At 38.4% G+C, this 22922-nt stretch overlaps 1 protein-coding gene across 1 annotated transcript in view; it reads left to right on the forward strand.

Annotated features, from left to right (window-relative positions):
• The first annotated feature begins 1368 nt into the window (after positions 1–1368).
• Positions 1369–22922, forward strand: part of LOC126767623 (probable serine/threonine-protein kinase yakA) — a 256576-nt gene continuing 235022 nt past the window's right edge. Inside the window, exon 1 of the mRNA XM_050485080.1 lies at positions 1369–2832. The gene's annotated coding sequence lies outside the window, so the exon portion shown is untranslated. The remainder of the gene's footprint in view (positions 2833–22922) is intronic.

Consider the following 22922-nt stretch of genomic DNA (forward strand, 5'->3'; position numbering starts at 1 on the left):
AAAACATATATCTGAATTATAAACGAATTTAAATTAAATAAAAAAATCCTTTATAATTATAAATATTTTGTATCACCGACTATTGTAGTGAGTATTAAACAATGCAAATTAATAAAAGCAAAATAATTTTTTAAAAATATAAACATGAATAATAAAAAATATAAATTAAATAAAATAATTCCTCATAATTACAAATATTTTCAATACGTGATCAATGCATTATTGAAATGCAACATGAGTCAAATAATAAAATCAAATAAATATAATAATTTTTAAATATATAAAACTGTTTAATAAAAATAAAAGTGTAATTACAAATAAATAATATTAAACAAAATTAATAAAATAAATAATTATTCCAATTAATCACTTTTAAGGATTAATTTGACTGATTGGATATAATGTCATAATTCAAAATGATTAAAGAAATGAAATCTTCAAGATTGCTCTAGATTTACCAGAACAAATGATATTCAGAAAGGGCAAATAATTATTTTCAATTACAACGAAATGGCTCGCAGTGAGCTCTCTTTTGACATATTTTTAAATAGTTATTCGTTGAATATTAAATATAAAAAAAAACGTATTACAATAAGATGCTAAAAAATTATAGAAATCTTTAATTATTTTATAACTTATTTGAAACGTGTTTTCAATTTTATAAATATAAATATTTTTAAGTAGATAAATTAAACAGTAATTAACAGTAACCAACTGCTCCCACATTACTCCAAAAATGCTGATGTTTTTCTAATAGGAAAGTGAAGTAAAATAAAATAAAAAAATCATGAATCGTCTATATAAACATAAAACATACCAACTGTTCAGTTTTAATTTATATATACCACCTTTCCAATCGAAAATTAACCGTTTCATTTCAAAATGTGCTTTCCATCTCATATAAAATGTGGCTTTAAAAATTCAATAGAAGATCGAATCAAAACAAAACTGGCTGTGGCACTTGCGGCGCATGCAACTGCCACAACCACTTGCTGACTGCCAGAGAGTCGATTATTTATGTATGAGTGTATACGTGTACGCTTGTAACTTGTTAATGTATGTGTCAATGCACAGCTGGGTGCATGTGTTTGTGCAGCCGCGCGCATTACACTTGCCTTTGTGTGCGTTGGCTGGTGTACGGCGGTGAATTGAAGTGTGCATGTGTATGTATGCGCTAAATGTTTGTTAGCATATGGTATATATGTATGTATGTGTGTGTTTGTGAGAATGTGTAAGTAAGCGTGTTTAAATTTTATCTGACGGATTGAATTATTCGTGAGTAGTGAGTATGGTTGGCAGCGAGTTTTGACTACCGCTTGCCAAGCGACTGAAAACAAGTTTTTAAAGTAGTTTTCTTTGGGACGGCGTCGTTGCTGGATGTGTTTTTGAACGTATAGCGGTCGACTAGCGCATGTACATAGTAGTACGTTAGTGTAGTGTAGCCAATTAAATGGTGAATAGCGTAGCCAAACAAAAATTACACAGTTTTTTCGTGCAGTGAATGTGAAAATATTCTAATAAAAGCAGTGAGCGCTTACCTAAAAGCTAACAAATTTGATAAGCTAAAGTTAAAATAACAGCAATAGTTGGTGCTTGATAAAAAAATAAAAAATATGTATATATACTAACAACAAGTGAAGCAAGAAAATAAAGTTTTATATTGAAAAGTTTTTTTTCTCATAAAACAACGACTCAAACGCATTTGCCGTAAACCAAACTGGACATTAAATATAGTAAAATCCAATCGCCACGCATCTTACCACCAAAGTGTTGACAGTCTCTCTGAGCCAAGTTTTGTTATAGGAAAGTCGTTATTCGAATCTGCATCTGTGCGCTTATCACGCGTGTGTGTTTGTGTGTGGCTACTAGAGTAACGTCTTATAAAGCTATAGCGCGCTTGTAAGTTTGTAAAGTTGTGTTGGTATGCGTGTCGCTGTAACAAAGTTTGAATTTTATTCTTACAAGCCGCACGACGAAGTCAAAACGTGTCGAGTGCCAGCAGTGAGTGTTTGCATTGCCATAGCATTGGAAAAAATCGAATGGTAGAAAATATTAACGGCATACATACAACAAAAAATAAAAAATGTGCGATACAACTTTTTGAAAAATATAACAAAAAATACTAAAAAAAGTGCATTAAAATTTTTTGAAAAATATTGCCAACAAAAATTTAAATTACAATTAAAGAAAACAAAAAAAAAATCTAAAAATATAGCCATATAAATAAATAAAAAGATGTCTTAAATTTTCTACTTTAAAGTGAAAGATAGTGTGTGCAAAAAGTCAAGCAATAAAAGCGTGAGCAGTGTTTAAGCCAAGTTAAAACAAAAGTTTGTGTATTAAAAATATTTAATATTAGTAAGTGCAGCTATATGCATACAATATAGCAATTTGTGTTGTATTTGCAAACAAAAATACTTGCCGTAGCAGCATTACTCACCGCGCGTTTCAAGCGTAGCAACGTCAATTGACTGTGCAGCAGAAAAGCCAGACGCTATTCGATCAACGCCAGATTTTTCTCTACGCCATAGGATTACGAAATAAAAAAATATGTATATAAAATACAAGTATAATAAAAAATGAAACGAAAAATCACCATCAACTAAAAATCATTTAATAAAAGCGCAAGTCACAGCGGAAGTCAGTGTTTCCATACATTTTATTTTTTTTTAATTTCAAATCACAATTAACGCAATTGCTTGAAATATCGAAGTTTTTACCCACATTTTTGGTGTAAAACACATTTTGATACCCAACCGGCTTGGCGCGTCGTGAATGCTGAATATCAATCATCCACAACATTTGCGTCTCCTCCATCAGCCAGCGAAACAGGTAAAAGAGCAAATACAAAAATTTATCTCTATGGTTTTGGAATTTTTTTTTTGAAGACAAAATGTAAATAGTTATGTGTGTATATGAGAAAAAAAACAACAACAGCATACCCGGCATGCTAGCCAACCTGTCATGTCTGCCAGGGATAACCGCGCGCAGCCGAAAAATACATGTGCGTATGTATGTTTTAGTTGAAGGAAGTGAAATTTGAAGATTACCAAATTTTTCAGCACAATATTAGGCGCTACGAGCTGCACTTGTATTTATTTGAAATTGTTAGACTCTTTTCTATCTTAATGGTCTGCTAATTTCCTAGTTTCCACTATAAAACCGTCCTTTTTTGTTGCTTTCAAGCAGTTTTCTGCGCTGGTCAGCTTGCTACCTGCCTAGTGGTGTTTTCTATGTGCATGTGTATATATGTATGTACATATATAATATAGTTAAATAGGGGCCGTGCTGTTTGCTCGACCATGTGTAACCTTAACCTTTTTGTGCCTATGAATTGTGTGGGAACTATTGGTCATCGTTTTGTTTTTGTTGTAAATTATACTTTTTATTCGATATCCCTGCATGAAAGGATATGTACACTGAACATTAAAAGTATTACGTGGGAATGAAGTGCTGTGAATTTGGCGACAAAGTCTTAGAACAAACGAAAGATAGCAGGAAAGGATGAAAATCATAGTTTATCTAGCCTTATTGGATTATCTGCAGTGCCTTCTGAAATGACAATGTAGATGACAGGCACAACTGTGTATTTTCAAATAGCTCACAACTCAAAAATATATGAGTATTTAGCTTGAAAAGGGAAAAGACAAAAATATGCTGTTATAATTATAAAGCTCTTGAACAGAATTGTTAGACTATCCAACAGTTTTCCCTTAATAAAGTGTGAAAAACCTCTATTTTCGTTCCAAAATATTTTAAATCATTTGAAAACTAAAAAATAAAACTAAATTTGTCATTGATGTCGCCTTTAAGCGTTGCTTATTTTTGTGGAAAATTTTCGGACATTTACTGTTACTTTAGAGTATATAACTTTTGCCACGCAGAAAGAAACGTCGGAGACTCTATAAGGCATATATAAAATAGATCAGGACAATGAGCTAAGTGAGAAATTGAAATTTTGCACCAGTCTTTTTCGGATCACTATGGAGTATAGTTACCATGCAAACTGAACAATCAGTACCACGTGCTTGTATCGAAAACTTTTCCATTTGACGAGATCTCTTCACAAAATTTAAAATGGAACCATTAGGACCGTAAGACTATAATGTAATCTCCGAAGAAAATGTTCAGAGCGAGTCTCAATAGCATAAGATCGTCATACAAACTGACCAATCAAAGTTCTTGTAAGGAAACTTGTGTAATTGTGAAGGAAATTATAATAGTTTCGATGAAACCGTAGTTAATATTTTTTTAAAAAAGAAAAAAAAAAAAAATTGTTTAGTCATTTAATTTTAATGCTTGTCTTCTTTTATGAAAGTATATTGCAATAATTACTTTTTTGTATAGAAAGTTTCTGTCGTATTTCTTTCGCGGATAACACTTTTAAGGATTAATTTGACTGACTGGATGTAATGTCATAATTCAAAGTTCTTAAAAAAATAAAATCTTCAAGATCGCTCTAGATTTACTAGAACAAATGGTATTCAGAAAGGGCAAAGTCTGGGCCCTGCTCCTCTCCCAAATAATGAGTAGACTTTTAATGAATTTTGCTTAGTAATTCGACCAATCAAATCAAATCAAAATCAAAGGCTTCTACACTAAATGTTAAAACCAGTTTTTTCTCTTTGCACTCTTATGTGATCCTTAGTGTACTCTTATTGGTTCGAGAATTCTCTACGGGCCAGTGTGACCAAACTTTGCAGCCTATAGTTTCCAAGTACTTTATAACCGGTGTGTTAAAATGAGGCTGAAGTTATTACGACGAATAATTATTGTCTGGTGGCTAGTCTCGAATTCCGGGCGTTCCTCGGCAATCGCTCGTTTCACTTTGATGAGCTGTTGTGGTGGTGATTTCACCCGGTTTTAGAAGCTGATATTATTGCAGGCCCGCTGATCTCACCAAATACAGAGCATTACCTTAAGGTCATAAATATTCAGATTTGCCGTTGATTTGACTGAGTTGCTGGTTTCACATAACAAATTCCTTTTGCGGTATTAAGCAGCATTTTTGACATGCAAAGTCGTCTTTCAATGGCTCTTGGCTTTAATTCATACGGCACCACATTTCCTTGCATTTGAATGTATCCGTCTGCTTTTAAATGTTTTGAAATGGCTTTGTAGAGTGACTTCCAAAGACTCTGCGAGCTCTTTTTGTGTTTGGCAACAATCTTTATTGAGTAATGTTTCCAATTCTTTATCTTCCAATTTTTTTTATGCCGTACATCGCCATTTTTAAATCGTTCAAATCATTTTTGGCCCGTTCACTCAGCTGGAGCATGTTCACCATAAACCATCGATAGTTTGTGTTTTTGCTTAGAACGTTTTTTTTTTTTAGAAAATTGTGGTATGAATGTCTACTGCATGCATGAATAACTTCTCTGTCGAAGGCTTATAGAACAAGTTTTCAGGTCGTTAACATAATATCTGATTCTATTAATATTGTAGCGACACGTTTTGTATATTACATTAACAAGACTAAATATTATAAACGGGACTTAACTCTAAATAAACATCTATTTGAGTAAACAATTCTTGAGATAAGGGGTTAAAGGTTTCAAATTCAAAATTTATGATCATTACTGTCAAAGAAAAAAAAAAGAAAAATAAAAGAACAAAAAGATTTGAAACGTACAAAAATCTCGCTACTTCAAAGCTTATAATTCTGATGTCCACAGGGATCTCTTATTTTTATACTCTGGCAACCAGTTGCTATAGAGTATTATAGTTTTGTTCATCTAACGGTTGTACGTATCACCTAAAACTAAGTGAGATAGATAAAGGGTCGTATATATAAATGATCTGGATGAGGAGAAAAGTTGAAATCCGTTTGATTGTTGTCTGTCCGTCTTGATTTCTGTAACTTGAGTAAAAATTGAGATATTTCGATGAAACTTGGTATGTGAGTTCCTTAATGCAAAAAAATTTTGAGTTCGTAGATGGGCTTAATTGGACCACTCCTACGAACACAAATCGCCATTAACCAGAAACATATAAAGTGTCATAACTAAGCGCTAAATTAAGATATAAAGCTGTAATTTGGTACAGAGCATCGCAGTAGCAAGGTGGGCGTGGCCCGCCCTTTAACAAGTTTATTGTACATATTTCCTAAACAACTAAAGCTACAACAACCTAATTTGCTAAGTACAAATCTTATAAGGACTTCTACCGACAATGTGAAAATGGATGAAATCGGAGGATAACCCCATTCACACTCCATATAACGGTACGGTTAAAAACTACTAAAACCGTAATAAATCAATAACTAAATAAGCCAGAGACGTTAAATTTTACTTTCGACATGATATGAGAGAGCTTTATGGGAGCCGGTGTCAAATTTGGACGATGGGAGTGGCGCCGCCCACTTTTCGGTGAACTCTCATATCCCGACTAACCGATTTCGACAAAATTTCTCTTATATTACACTGCGAAAATGGACGAAATCGGACAACAACCACGCCTATTTCCTATATAGCACAATTTTAAATTCCGCTTGATTTGTTCAGTTTCCAGTACACAAATAAAGAAGTAATTAATATAACGGGATACAACGAATAATGTCTTTAGTGTGTGCCATCTTATGACCATAAATATTATCTTATGAACATAAATTGTTTAGATCCAATAAAATCTGTTCAAGCCTCTAGGTACCGAATATTTTGGACCCGGTACCTATAGTTGACTTTTGATCGATAATGTCGGTCAATGTGTGATATATATAACTGAAATTAAGGCATACTCCTTCTCTTATAATGATATGTCTGTATGTCAAAAATGGGTTGAATCGGACTAATACTTCACTTAGCCCCCATATACCTTATATAAAGATTTTCGAACTGCCGGGTGACTTTGTACCGCATATATAGGCCAATATGTGAGTTATCCCAATGAAAATACGACAACGTGTTTTACTCGTAATAGCGTATCTTTGCGCCTAAAATAGATAAATTTGAGCGAAAACTTGGCATAGTCCCTATATAACTAATACCAGGATTTGCCAACATCCGGCTGACTTTACTCTATATAATTGGTATTACACCTTAAAGTATTTCCCAGGCTTTGATTCTTGCAAGTTGTAAGAGTATAAAAGTTTCGGTTGCACCCGAACTTAGCGCTTCCTTACTTGTTGTTATTATTATCATATCAACGACATGATATGATGTTGAAACGCATTTGGCTGCAATGGCATTAGCCGCAGGGCAAAACAAGAAAATACAATGTTAATTCGCTTTTAGAGAAAGGTCAGTTAAAGCCAAGTAAATACGAGATTAAATGATGCCAGCAACAATGGCAGAATGCATTGAAGGTGATGCCACAAGCAGGCAACAATATACGCGTGCATATTTTACCAGAACCTGTGCTTACTTCCGAACAAGAGAACAAAGCGCAAACTAAAAAATGAAAGAACACAGCACCCTGCTGTTCGCATTCATTGTTGTTGTTGCTGCACTTGTATTCAGTTGATTTCCAATACTCTTCTATTGCATTTGATTGGTTCACTTTTATACCCGAATATTCTACGCTTAAAGGTAAACTTGACAAATTTAACAGATCGATCTCTTGTTGGGAAAAGTACCAAGTCTATTTTAGCTCGTATTTTTGTCTAATATCGAGAAGATTTTAAAGGATTGCGTAATCGCCCTGTGATCTATGGTCTTTTGTGCTTTTTAAGTAGGTCTTTAGCTAAGATACTCTAAATATAAGTTTCAAACTTATCTAGGTTCTTGGTACAGCCGTCATTATAGGGGTTATCACATTAAGGTACCATCTTCAGAAAATGGAAAAGAGGAGTCGGCGGATACTCTGCATTCCGACTGCATCGCGGAGGATGATGAGATGCTGGAACATTGTTTATGCGAATACCCAGCCCTCAGCTGGATGAGGTGATACATATTTCACGGCTCCCAATGCTCCAACTTAAGAGACATTAGGCAAATGAGGTGGAAAAGAATCAGGTCTTTCACCAAACTGGTTAATATGGTTACCACCCGAGACCACAATGGGCCTAATGACGGCTTAAGTGCAGCCGCGTGCGGTGTGGCACCTACGTGTTTCCCTTTTTGACCAACCAACTTATCAGGTTTTTTGCATATCATTACTATTACTCGACGGTGTCATGTGATTTTATTCTGATGTTAATACCTAAAAAACCCTTCATTCCCGGTCGGAAAACATTTTTAATTGTATATATGTAGGTCTTTGGAGACCGTCGGAAACGGTAAACTTTCCCATTTGCGACATGAAAAAACTATTTAGGAAAAAGGTTCGATTTCGTCTTAAAACTTGCTAGACTATAAAGCCTTAGCAGTGTCTTGTTTAACCAGATGGTTTCTACCTTACTGGCTTCTGAAGGAGACTTCAGGAAGTTGTGCTAATTTACTATTACTTAACGTAGCCATCTATTTGTTGCTTAAATTCGTAAGTAATTCTAGGAGACTTGTTGGTTCACAGCCCTCCCTTTCAATAGTGTTTGCAACTTCGTTCCATAGACAGCGTCGACGTCAGCAGACATTTTTAAATATTTTAGCGCGCCCTTCACCCCTGGCTCGGTTCAACCCTCCTTAGCCAACCTGCATGCCAAGGACTCAACATGACACAGAACTCTTGTCCTCAGGCCATTTCACAATCCGACCTCACAGAAGCGTAATTACAGCAGATGCCAACCTTCCAGTCGCCGCATTCGCGACTCGGCTCCCACTTCACTGTTCACAGTCATAACTTCGAAGTTGTAAATAACTTCGTATATCTTGGAATCAGCATTAACACCAACAACGTCAGATGTCAAATCCAACGCAGAATAACTCTTGCCAAGGTGCTTCTTCGGACTTAGTAGGCAATTGAGAAGTAAAGTCCTCTCTTGACGAACAAAAACCAAATTCTACAAGTCACTCATCATCCCCGTCCTGCTATATGGTGCAGAGCCATGGAAGATGACAACATCTGATGAGTCGACATTACGAGTTTTCGAGAGAAATGTTCTATAGAAGATTTATTGTCTCTTGGCTATTGGTAACTGTGAATACCACAGTCTGGAAGTTGTACAAGATATACGACGACATTGACATAGATCAGCGAATTAAGAGACAGCGGCTATGCTAGCTAGGTCATGTCATCCGAATGGATGAAAACTCTCCAGCTCTGAAAGTATTCGATGCAGTACTCGTCGGGCGAAACACAGAAAGACGAAGACCTCCACTCAGTTGGAAAGACCAGGTGGAGAAGGACCTGGCTACACTTGGAGTCTCCAATTGGCGCGAAACGGTGATAAGTAAGGATGACTGGCGATGTTGTAAACTCAGCAATAATCACGTAAGTGTTGTCTACAATAAAGAAGAAGAATCCTAGGAGACTTGTAAGTTCACATGCCTCCCTTGCAACAATATTTGTAAATTCGTCGCATAGGCGGCGACGCCGCTCAGCACGCATTTTTGAAATACTAGTGCGCCCTTCGGCTGAAAACTTGTAAGGCCTTACATTTATCATTCAAAGTAAAAGTAATTGCATCTTCGAAAACTCCAGATCGGTTCGTATGTCTGAAGGCTCCAGGGCAGCAGAAATATTCTGGTTTTATTATCTATTTGGGGACATATTCAGAAAACTAAAGGAAGGCATTATACACGACGAAAGGTTTTGGCTTTTTCAATCTGTTCTTTGAACTTGCTATAACTGTGCTGGGTGTTATAGCCCGTATTTTGCCCCTCCTTACTTATTTCTTTTGAACTCATTGCCAATGCTTTGTTTGGTTTACTCTGCTTGAAGTTCAAGTTTTGTGGCTTTTGTTTTGGTATGCAGCACTTTGTGCGGAGCATACGCAACGGAGCTAGTGCTGCGGTGCCCTGCACTCGAAGTGCGTCTGTGGCGTGTTGCGGCTTCCCACTAAAACTACACTGTTTACTCTTTGAAGCATACATTTACCGTGTGTGCTTACGAATATTTGTTTTTGTTTACGTTGCACTCACGTTACGCCACATTGTGGCAGTGCTTGGTGTCTTCTCGAGACCAAGAAGCTTTGCGTTTAAAAACTTGGCTGCTGTACACACGACAAACTTGCCGATTCAAATTTCCAACTTTAACTTCAACTTGAACTTCGACTTTACACACTTACCGCTGTTACATTCCCGTGCGCAAACCAAACAAGCTTCACCAGCTTCAACCAGCTTCAGCCAGCACCGTCAGTTTCGTTTTACTTGGACTTGCCAATTGCTTGCCAAAGTGGTTTTACTTTTATTTAATATAATTTTAGAAAATAAACTTTTTTCTGCTGCTTCAGCTCCTGCTTACCAACTGCAAGTTTGCTTGTCGCAATAACACCAACAAACAACTAGTTGCTAAGCAACAACAGCATGTGCATGCGGTATTCGGAATTTAACGCATTTTCTGGATCTTCTGGCTCGTTTGTCGGCCTGTTTGTAAGGCTTCGAGCGTGGCAGAGCGCGCAGTCAACCGCAGTTGCATGTCTACAGACGCACATACAGTACATACAAACATAAATCCTTGCTCACCTGACCACCCGCTCAGCAGCCAACTTGCCTGTTCTGCTTACTGCGACGGTTTGCGTCTTGGACGATTCGCGTTGACTTGAGTTCTATTTTTAAATCTTCCATTCCGCAGAAGATGCGCTCGGCAAACGTCGCAGCGTTCCTGTGCACTTGAATTTCCTTTATAGCTGAATCATGCAACTCGAAGTAGGCACTGAAGAAACAGAAGACTGATGTACGCGTCTACTATTGCCGTCCACACCGCCGACGCAGCGCCATAGCCGGTTTTCGGTTGTGCGCTGAACGTTCAGAAGAGCTCAGTTGCCGCAGCGCTCAACTTTAGTTTCTCTGCTTGCGTAGAAGTCAGCGTTTACGCCGTAAACTCGGCTTCACGTTGCGGACCGGATTGCTTGGCTTCGTCTTCCTATTTTTTCGATTTTTTTTGCACTTCGTAATTTCTAAAGTAGGTGTCTACTTGACCAGCGCCGGCCACTGCACGTCTTGTCATAAATCTTTCCTTTTTACTGTTGTTGTGATTATTATTGTTGTGCTTTGTTGCTGTCAGCTGCCAGCGTTTCAGTTTCTTTCTCTGCATTCGATTTTCTTTCGTTTTCAACGGATCGGTCTTCAGCTATCGATGAGTAAGTGTTCCACTGCCGCAATTGAGGTTGCTGTCCGTTCATAGAGCATTGGCCATGCGGCGCTGCCCTGCCCATTTTATTTATTGGCCAGCTAGCCTGTTTAAAGCGTTGACTTCGCTGCGTGTGGACGTCGTCGCCGTCGCTGGGGTGCTTGGCCAAGTCAACTGGTTGGACGGCCTGCTGCTGCTTGCCCATCGCATACTAGTCCATTGTTTGTGTTTCTTCTTTCTGTGTTTCAAATAAATGTGCCCGTGTGTGTGAGTGTGTGTTGACTTACCTATGCGGCTGACTGGCTTACTTAGCCACTTTTCTTGTTTGAGTCACGCTTGTTCTCGTTACTAGTTTCTTGCCGTTGCCTATTATTGGCGTTTGAACGTGTTACCCCGTTGTTGCTGTGTTTATTATTGTTGTTGTTGTAGCCGTTGGCGCACTTTTTTCGTTTGCTCTCGAGGTGCATGGCCTTATTTACCCAGATTTGAAATTGGAATTTTGATTTCTTTCTTTTTTCGCAATCGTCTCGGCGCGGACGCGCGTCTTCTTGCTGTAACACATTTCTCAATTGGCTAATTTGCTGTATTAATTAAAGGCAAAAAACAAGATTTTTATTGGAAAAAGAATAAGCGACGCATGCTACAACGACTAGCTTTGAACTTTAGTGCCAGCGTTTTGAGGTTATGTAAGGATGGTTTTAGAAAATAATGTTCTCGAAAGTGTAATAATCAAATAAATGGTTTATAAATATTATATAATTATATATAAATGGTATATGGTGATATATAAATAGTATATGGTGTTATAGAAATGGCATATAATGCTATATAAATATTATGGGAAAAAAAGAGTAAGACTTCTTTATTAAAATTTCGCGCAAATATTTGTTTTTAGGTTGGTATGACTGTCAGTGACAGCTGTGCCAAATGTCACATCAAAATAATCATTAGTGTTTATTATACGCTTGTCTGTCCGAAGTACATAAAGTGCATTCGACGATTTTTACGATGAGTGAAATTATTCAACAAAGAAGTTTCATTAAATTTTGTTTTCGGAATCAAATTTCTGATACCGAAACGTTCAAAATCTTGGAAAAAGCCTTCGGTGGTAATTATTTGTCGTGAGCAAGTGTTTTCGATTGGTACAAATTGATCAAAGAGGGTCGAGAATGCGTTGACGGCGAACCACATCCAGCAGGGCCAGCAACCTCAACTGATGATAAACTCGTCAATAAAACAAAGAAATCGGTGTTTGAGAATCGACGTTTAACAGCCAGAGATCTTAGTGGCATCGTTCAAATATCCGAAGGATCAACGGAAACCATTTCGAAAGATCATTTGCGATTGGTTCCAAAATCACTCTTTTTTCGAAAAATAGCGTCGTGTTAATGTCTATGAAACAGTGATTTCCGACTACCAGGCTATCATGAAACGTATTATTACGGGCGATGAGTCTTGGATCTATGTTTAAGACCCGGAAAGAGCCGAATATTGTGGTAAAGGTGAGCCGAAGCTAAAAAAACACATCAAAGCAGGTCAAAAATCAAGGTTATGACAGTTTTCTTCGATTATCGAGATGTGGTGCACTCCGAAATCCATCCGACTGGCCTAACCTCAAAAGGAATAACATTTGAGTGTTAATCGTCGTTTTCGAGAAGCTATTCGTGAAAAGCGGCCGGAATTATGGACCGACAACTTTAGGTTTTTGCACCACGATAATGCACTGTCGCATAGTGCATTGATTCTTTGTGAGTTTTTTGACAAATTTTCAACCAATATTGTGCCGCAACCTCCGTATTCACCTGATTTGGCTCCGTGTGACCTCTGGCTATTCAGCAAACTCAAACGACCGCTCCGGGGAAACCGTTTTGAGTTAATTGAGGATATTATACGTGAATCGCTACGTCCATAGTAGGCTATTCCAGATATCGACTTTAACTACTGTTTCGGGAATTGGAAAAAGCCTTGATACAAGTATATTGGGGCCAAGAGGGACTACTTTGAGGGGAACGATCAAAGTCTTACAATTTTTTCCTCATAGTTGTATTTCACCTGTCACAACTGTTTCTGTTACTTGCCGTTACCCCGTCACAAAAGTCTCCAATTACAACTTTAACACTTGCGTTGTTGCATTCTTCGTGTATTTACCTAACACTCAGCTTGTTATGCAACTCATCACAAAATCAACATTTACCGCTTGACTTACGGCAACACCACAAAAATAGTAATTTCAGACACTTGCCAGCAGAAATGCCAATCCAATCGCACAATATAATTATTAGCCGATTTTTTTTCATCCACTCTCCGCTCTTTGCCCCCTCTCCATCACTGGCATGATTATTGCTTTTCCATTTATTTGTCGAGTGTATTTCAATAATTTGTTATTTTGTTGTTTTTGGCGTCTGACTTTTCGCATTTTGCCACTGTTTACTAGCCGCTTTGTGCTTCTGACATTGAAAATGCGTTCTGTTTCGCCATAATTGTTTTCCATTGTAGTCATTAACTCGTTAAAATTCACGTTTGCCGGTTTTGCCATTCATTTGCAATCGTGTGCTTTCTTCTTTTTCTATTTTTAATACCTCACTTGTCTATCGTTCGCGTAATAAATGGCGGTTTAGAGATTTGGTGGCATGAAAATTCAACGAAATTTGCGGGTTCCACGCTGTAATTGACGTTCGGTCACGCTGTGACGGCTATTTAAACATTTTTGTGTGACTATCCGGTAATTTTGAGCTCGCAAACAATTCTGCTTGTGGATTATTTTTATTTGATCTTTTAAATTTTTTTACATCAAGTCTGGAATATGATATCATGTAAATGGCCGCCGCCACAGTTGATTGTCATTTGAGCCCTTTTTATGGCAGGTTCCATCACTTTGGCCAGAACTTCCGGCGATAGGTCCTCACATTCTTGACGGATATTGTCTTTAAGAGCTGCAAGAGTCTGAGGCTTGTTGACATAAGCCCGCGACTTTAAAAAGCCCCACAATAAGAAGTCTGGAGCGGTTAAATCAGGCGATCTTGCTGGCCAGTGCAAATCGCCAAAACGGGAGATTAGGCGCCCGGGAAATGCATCCTTCAGCATATCGGTTGTGGCACGCAGTGTGGCGTACCATTGTTTATTTACGTGTATTTCGCATGTGTTTACTACACAAATGTCAAAACAGAACTGACATTTAGTGTTTTTTCCACTAAATCAAGTCATATGTAGGATGAATAGCTCGTTCAATATTCACTTCTAAAGCTTGAATAGAGTCTGGTTTATTGCTAAAGACCAGTGACTTCAAATAAACCCCAAAAAGTAGTCTAATGTTGTTAAATCACCACTTCTTGGAGGCCATTCAATGTCACAATTTCTTGAAATAATCGAAAATCGAAACTTTTCTCTCAATAATTCTCTCAATAATTGTGCGGCACATATCCCCTTCTTGTTTGAACCAGAAGTAGTCAAGTATCATCGGTTGGTTATCATTGATGTATACCGCTCTCCATTGACAGCAACGGTGTCACTAGACTCATTTCGAACAAAGAACAGACCGATGATTCCATCAGACCAAAAACCACACCACTCAGATGAGAGTGAGCCTTATCGGAGAAGATGATTTTCTTAAAAAACAAAAACGTGTTTGAGACAGTCCCACGTCTTGGGATCGACAAACTGTGGTCTTCAGCAACACTTGTCTGAACGCAGCAATATTTTAAGTTAGAAGTTACTAGTTATGTTTCTATAAATTAGGTTGGTTTAAGAGGTCGATCCTAATAAGAACCTCACTTAAAGAGCAACGCCGGTCCGTTGTCTTATCTGAAACTCCTATATAATAGACCATAAGACCCTTACAAATCGACAAAACGCTTTGAGCCTATCACAAATTGTTGAGACGGCCAATGCCAGTTTCGGCTTTGTACGTCTACTAGTACGGGGAAGGTAAGACTGTCGCGATGTTTCATTCTGAGTCTTACAAATGGTGGACAATGAAGAAGAGAGTGCCTGAATGTTTCCACTTCATGCTTCATACAACTTCCGTCCGTCAATATTTTTAACACAACCGTATGAATGCCTATTGGAGAACGTTCACCTACCATAATGGCAATATAAACTTTGCTAAGAACAAGTAATAAACAAGATCTCTTGTGTTCTACTCTAAGCCAAAGAGATCTTTCAGTCACACAAGAGCAGGTCCACAACCAGAACGCCTGCTAAGCGCACGCAAGGTCCATTGATCCAATGGTAAAAAGAGGCTGCACTTCGTACGTCCGCTGTCACCTTAATAGCAGCTAATTTTGCCTGAACGACACTACAGCGATTCGGTAATTTAAGGCTAAGATTGACTGAGAGCTTCCTTTCAGAAAACTTCCTTTTTAATTCTCTAGAAAAAGCTGCCAAAGAAAAGACCACGGTTTGGTTTAGGCAAGGTTCGCAAATTTTCTTCTGAAACCTGTATATTTTTCATTAATATTCAGAGTTTTCTATAACCATATTTCCCTATCTGGTTTGTATTCAGTCAGTTGAAGACCCAAAAAAATTACAACTCTGATTTGATTATGTAAAGTCATCAGCATCACCAAGAGCCAGTTAATTTCGATGACGTTGTAACATTCTTTCGCGGATCAGCGCATAATTGAAGCTTCATAAACTGGTCGAAAGCTGAGTCATGGTTAAAATATGTAAAATATGCTAAGTCGACAACAACAACAACAAAAGCAAATCAAATAATGAATGGAAATAGAAAAAAGAAGGTGATATGGCGAATCGTGGAACGCGCCCAAAAATGAGTTATGCGCAAAGGCAAAAAAATATAAATAGAATAAAATGGTATGCCATGGAGTACTATAAAGCTCTGCAAGCGACCAGCGAGCGATTTCAGGCAAGCCGATGCAAAAGCGGCGAACGAAGCTGAACTGAATTCAAATGAAATGCGGCTGAACCTGAAAACGAGTTCTCGTTGGCATGCCGCTTGAGTCACAGGTATAAAATTCGAACAACACCAACAACAACAACGGTGTTCTATGAAAATACTAGTCATAAAATAAGCGAGAAAAAACAGATTGTTAATGATAAAAGTGAGTCCAATGTGACGATCACGATATTCGCAAGCATTTATTGGTTAATCACGAAGGCGAAGTAGTAAAAATATACAAACACACATAAAATATGCATAAATCGCGTTGTATAATGCGCGATTAGCTAATAAGAAGCTAAATAAACAATTTAAACAGACTTAATGCTGTAGAATCAGCAGAAAGATATCGTAAGAAGGGAGCTGGCTGGGTAGAAAAGGTTAAGGCTTGGCAAAACAACCGCAATGAAAAACAGTTAAGCGCAAAACAATAACAAAAAATGATAAAAACACCAACAACAGCAAATCAAAGCTTCAAAATTTTTGTGTGTATGTGTGTTTGTATGCTTACGTGCGGGACCGCAGCGTATTCGCAGCTCGGCGACAAGCCACTTTGTAATTCCCGCGAAATGGTGAAATGAAAAACCTCAAAGCTAATCAAGTTTATGAAAAAATGAAAAAAGATGCCGATAAAAAGGTGCAAAAACTCAGCGAAACCGCAAAAATAATGTAAAACAACAACAATAGCAATAAACACGCCGCCACAACAATGGCAACGCCGCGCACTCTGACTGCTGGCGAGGTCCAAAGGAATTTCAGTCAACACCGCGGCCACACCGCAACACGCTCATATTGTTGCGCCTCACACACATACACACACACCTACACATATACATGTACATATATATACAACATGTCATGCACATATGTTACACTCGCATGTGTGTAAACCCTTAGCCACAGACAGGTTTTGCTTTTAAGGTGGCCACTTTGGCCCAAGTTACCGGCTGCTTGACTTCAGATGTTCGCTAAGCAAGCATGTAAGCTTGCGTATTTGTTGTTGCTTTTACATACGTTGCATTGTGGTTTCATCGCGGAAATACTTTTGGCCAACCACAATTGCATTTTTAAACAATTGATTAACAAGTATTTGAAACGTACCTATGAGCTATCATTTGTGTGTGTGTGTGTGGTCGTCATTGTTGAAATTCGATAATTCATTCGTTAATCAAATAGAAAATTTACAATCCTTTGAGTTTTTGCTAAGCGCAAGTTCCGTTTAAATATTTGAGAATTTTCTTGCTTAAGTGCTGTTCTGAAAAGAACTAGTGATCTCACCGTGGTCCTTCGGAGAGACTTTATAGAGTGACTTTCAAGTTAGTTGAGCCATTTTTTGTGGTTTCGGAAAACATCAATAAAGAAATGTGCATCAAATAAAAAAAGTATTCATCGGGGATCAGTTTCTTCCTAACTTTATGCAGATTTTTTCTTCAATGTTCTGAAAAAAATATATAAAAAGTTGGTAAAAAGGTTAAGTGCTGCCTTAAAACTTATACAAAATGCTTCTAGTAGATGCCAGAATGATATCACAATTAACTGGACTAACTTTTAAGGCTAACTACATAATGAAAACAAGAATAGTATAATTAAAAAAATATATCGTCTGAGCTGAATAATAATTTCCTCTGAGATTGCGTTATTGCCTTAGATAATAATCCATGCTAAATTTTGTGAAGATATCGCGGCAAATGGAAAAGATTTTCATACAAGCAATTCATTCCGATCGTTCAGTTTGTATGACAGCTATATGCTATACATATAGTATGTATATATAGACGCGGGTTCAATATCGACGGTTCCCACAAATGGGCAACTGTGGAGAGAAGAAAGAACGTGTATAAAATTTCAGATCGATATCTCAAAAGTTGATTAGATCGCGTATATAAAGACAGACAGACAGACTGACCGATAGACGGACATGGCTAAATAGACTCAGCTCGTCATGCAGATCAGTTATGTACATATATATATTTTTATAGGGTCTCCTGAATCCAGAAAGAAACATCTTCTGGGTTTTACAAACTTCGTGGTAAACTTAATATACCCTCTTTAGGGTATAAACCGAAACTGTGTTCGTCCGAAGCAGGCAACATGAAACCACGAATACGTTTTAATGCAGAAAAATTGTCTCATAACTACCGCAAAAGCAGTAGCAAGTGGCACCTGGTGGCAGAAAATTTTGAAGTCAAGTATTTTGAAATTAAAATGGGCATGGCCCCCACCCACAAACAAGCCAAAATATATGGAGCGAGCAGCACGACGTCCGAGACCCCAATCATTCCGCAAAATACGTCTTTCTTTGCCTACGGCTGCCTGCAGTCGCTCCTTCATATTCGCTACGTGTGGAGTGTTTCACTTATGGTCAGCCCCAGGTAGCTGACTTGCGTACATATCAGATGCTGACCCCGTTTAGCCGGACAATCGGTGGATGAACCGGCGACAATCTGCCCTTAAGCAGCTGTGTCACCGTTTTTTCCATCGATAAGTCTACCCCTACTAAAACCTACTAAGCCCCAACATTTTGGATATGAAACAATGCATCCTCAATATTCCTGAACCCATACTGTCTATCCGACTTCATACCCCGCATTAGCTCCAAGCCGTTCCATCATAACAGCCTTAGAACTTTTCCACTTTGAATCAAATTATGATTACTCAATCCCCATCCTCCCTTAACCTTCCACTTAACGCTGAACGCCCGTCAATGTTGATAGTCATAACTTAGAGGTCGTAGATAATTTTGCCTATCGTGGAATTAGGATTAACACCAACAACAACGTCAGAATAACTCTTGTCAACATGGTTCAGAGGCATGAACGATGAAAGCATCTGATGAGTCGACGTTACAAGTTTTCGAGAGAAAGGTTCTTTGCGTATTGGAAACGCCGAATACCGCAGTTGATGGAAGGATGAGCTGTATGAGATATACGACGACATTGACATGGTTCAGCGAATTAAGAGACAGCGGCTACGCTGACTAGGTCATGTCGTCCGAATGGATGAAAACACTCCAGCTCTGAGAGTATTCGACGCAGTACCCGCCGGGAAGGCAGAGGAAAAAGAAAACCTATACTCCGTAGGAAAGACCAGGTTGAGAAGGACCTACACTTGGAATCTCCTATTGTCGCCAAACAGCGAAAAGGAAAAACGACTGGCGCGCTGTTGTTAACTCGGTTATAACCGCGTAAGCCGTTCTACGCTAATAAAGAAGAAAAATATTGGTATGGATTAAAATTTACCAATAGAACAAGCTTCAACTGGATTCTGGCGATAAGTATGATTATAACATAAGTCCAAGTACAACGATGAGGAAAGAGTAATATCAATTAAGTTTTCATATACTTGCGTTCTGGTTAATTATGTGCTTGACAGCTTAGCCATGAAACCAAATTTTATAAACCAAATCTAGTTTTTTTTTTAATATAGGCTAATCCTTTGATAAATGCAAGCAATTTTTATGGATAAAATAATATCAGTTGTGAACCGGTCAATAAAGCCGCTTGAGCTCATAACCTAATTACCCTCTTCTTCTTCTGACTTACGGTTTTATGTGTGTAACACGCTGAAATAAAATATTATTTATATTTCTTTAATTAAATATTTGCTATTAATGCCACGAAAAGCCACAGTGCCAAGCGAAATCCACCAATCTGATAGTGGAAAACGGAAAACTTTTCCCATTCAAATGCCATGCAAGCGCCGCTGTTGATGGCGAGCATAAGTGTCAGCAATACGCTCATCAACAGCTTATAACGCCAAGATGCAGATAGCAAAGTTGCAAGTTTTGAGTTGAGCGGCGATCAGAAACTTGCCGAAGACAGACAGCGCAGCGGTGACGCTTAAAGAAGTTTACTATGAAGCCTCGGCGGCGCGCGACGGCGCGATGGCGGGGTGAGGAGTTGATTATATTTTTGCGCTGCGCAAATTTACGCGCTCGTAATTTACTTTTTCAATTAACGGCAAGTGTGTTGGCCAAACGCTAAATGCGCGCCGAGTGTAGGGGAAGTAGTTTGGTGGGGCGGCGGGCGGAAAGCTGCTGCTATTTAGGCAACACAAAGGCGAGTGCTTGCGGACGCTTTTGGCATTTGGCGCAAAATAGAGAATTATGCACAAAAAGCAAAAACAAAAAAAACAGCAAATTAATTAAAAATGTTTGCACTTCACTGTGAACCAATCAGTGGCGCTCAAATTGGCAGCGCTCACCAACGTTGACGGACCAGCAGCTGGGGCGCAATTGCAGTGGCAACCACTTGACGGCGATTGGCGCAATTTCGTACGTTGCAACATAATTGCAGGAAATTAGCACTGACAGGCTTTGGCTGGCTGCTGGCGGCCTGCAGGCCGCCACACACACACACACGTAGGTACAGTGAAAAGGAAAATGAGCACAAACAAGTAGCGACGACGGCGTCTATGCGATTTGGGTGCCTGCAAGGGAATGCAAACAAGCTGGCAGGAAGACGCAATTGCTGTTGCGAAATTGACAGCGCGCCGCCAGCAGTTGCGGCAGCAACTTAATTACGCTCTTGGCGCAAATGGGCAACAACAACTGAAGCCTAGGAAAATGAGCGCAAACTCGTAGTAATGACAAAAGGCAGCCGTCATCCATATGATGTTTGGTTGGTCTGTTTGGCGTTCGCGTTGGTCTGGTCTAATGAATGATGGTTGTGGGGGGCGCGGGGGAAGGTGTGAATTGGAATGCGACGGAAGTGCAAAGGAAATAAGCGGGTATCCTAGCTGGAGGCAATGCAGTGGCTGCAACTTCTTTTTCCTATCATGTAGCTTCCGTAAATTGTCTGCGCGCACGAGCTCATGATTACTATGCACAGCGTAGGTATGCATGTATGCGTGTATGCGGATACTCATATGTATGTTTTGGAGCGCTTTTTTTAATAAAGTGTGCTTGAATGGCAGAAATAAATTATAATATAATTTTTTGCCGCATGTGCATCTACTCTCATATACATTTGCTCCCCTTTTAATATGTTGGAGTGGTCTCTCAGGACGCCTGCTTGCGACCGTAAATTGAAGATGATGTCTTCAGTGCTATATATGCGCATTTTTATATGTATATGTGTATGTCTAAATGCGATAATATTACTTTTAGTAATCCTATGTCTGCGTAGCGTAGACTGTTTAGCGTAGACATCCTGTAAGTTATTTTTCGAAGGCAGCTAAGGTCTCTCTCTTCCTCTATTACTTTTGTTTTAATTCATATTTGAGGTACTCTTCGAAGAGATCATTCCACATTCATTAAAATTAAATGTCTAAATCCGGGTTGGCTGCTGAGTGCTGACTTAAGAACCCAAAGTTTCAACTTTCACAAGAGGGAGAGAGAAGAAATTGCCACCAACTGTCACCAAGTTGACTGTCAAAAGTAAGTTTGGAATTAAAAGGAGACGAGACTGACTTTTTATATGACAGAAGAAGTTTTCTATTGCCTTCGACTGCTCACAATAATCTAATTTAGCAAAAAGTGAGAAAACTTTGTTTCGTTTTTTATCCCAGAATTAAACTCGAACCTAAAATATATTAACTTCGGCTGCACCATAGCTTTAATACCCTTTACATGTGCATTTATTATAATAAAAAGGGTATAAAAAACATATTTATCTAGATTTTGATCAAATAGCTTGTATGGCAGCTACATGCAATATACTTTTGATTTAAACAATTTCTTCGGAAATTGTACCGTTATGGTAGACAGTAACAAGTACGAAATTTCATGCTGATATCTCAACAAATGCAAAAGTTGTCCATACAATGACTGGATTTTGATCGATCAGTTTGTATGGCAGCTATACGCTATAGTAGTCCGATCTCGAAAATTTCTTGGAATATTATTTCGTTGCTATTGGAAATAATCCATGCCAAATTTCGTGGAGATATCTCGTCAACTAAAAAAGTTTTCCATAAAAGTATATGTAATTGATTATTCAGTTTGTATGGCATCTATATGCTACAGATCTGCAATTTTAAGAAACATTTATAATAAGTGGCATCTCTCTCTGTTAGATTTGTCTTTCCCCTACATACCTCCATAGCCAAAAATCTACGAACTCTTTAAAACCGTTAGTTCAATCAATGTTTATTTTCGCCTTCGAATTGCTGCCGTCATTCGCTTTATAAGCTATCTTCAATGCTGCATTGGCTGTCAACGAGGGACTCCAAAAGGAAAAGGAGTAAAAGTAATAAGAAAAGAATCTCCACAGCTGTCAGCGGCAATCAACGATAGCTCTATGCTGTTATCGCACCAATACACATGCGTCGTCTCGACCAATTCCACCTGTCAACAGTAGCGTGCACGCGTGCCACTGACAGATGCGCCGCCAAAAGGCAATACAATCCAATCGGAAATTGTGCACTCGTTGCTGCCGGCACAGTCACAGACGAATGACTACCGTTCGCTGACCAAAATAAGTTTTCGGCGCGACAAATGGTCTTGGGCGCGGCACGACTGCCATGAGATATTGCTATTCTTGCCGTGCGGCAGCCGCAGGAGTGGCAAAAGAAAGTCGGCGTAGCATTGAAAAACTGTCAACAACTCGTTGACATTGAGCAAAGTAATGAAATGAGTGCAAAGAAATTAGTGTGCAATAAAAGTTGCCTGAATGATGTGGATTTTTACTAGCTGTCTATTGTGGCAGCGGGTTTTGCACAGCTGCGAGGCATTTTGGCAATTTTTTAGATTTTTGCTTGACATCATTGAAAATTTTAACTAGATTTAACAAAATTTAAACATTTTTTGAGTAAGTTATTCCTTTTTTTAATCTTTTTATTATCTTTTAATTTGTATATCCTGAACAGGGTATACTCAGTTCATCACGAAGCTTGTAATACCCAATAGGAAACGTTGAAGACCATATAAAATATACTGTATTTGTGTATATAAATGAGCTGCTTCAATTTAGCCAAAAGA

The sequence above is a fragment of the Bactrocera neohumeralis genome, chromosome 2 (genome assembly GCF_024586455.1).
Source record: "Bactrocera neohumeralis isolate Rockhampton chromosome 2, APGP_CSIRO_Bneo_wtdbg2-racon-allhic-juicebox.fasta_v2, whole genome shotgun sequence".
NCBI lineage: Eukaryota > Metazoa > Arthropoda > Insecta > Diptera > Tephritidae > Bactrocera > Bactrocera neohumeralis.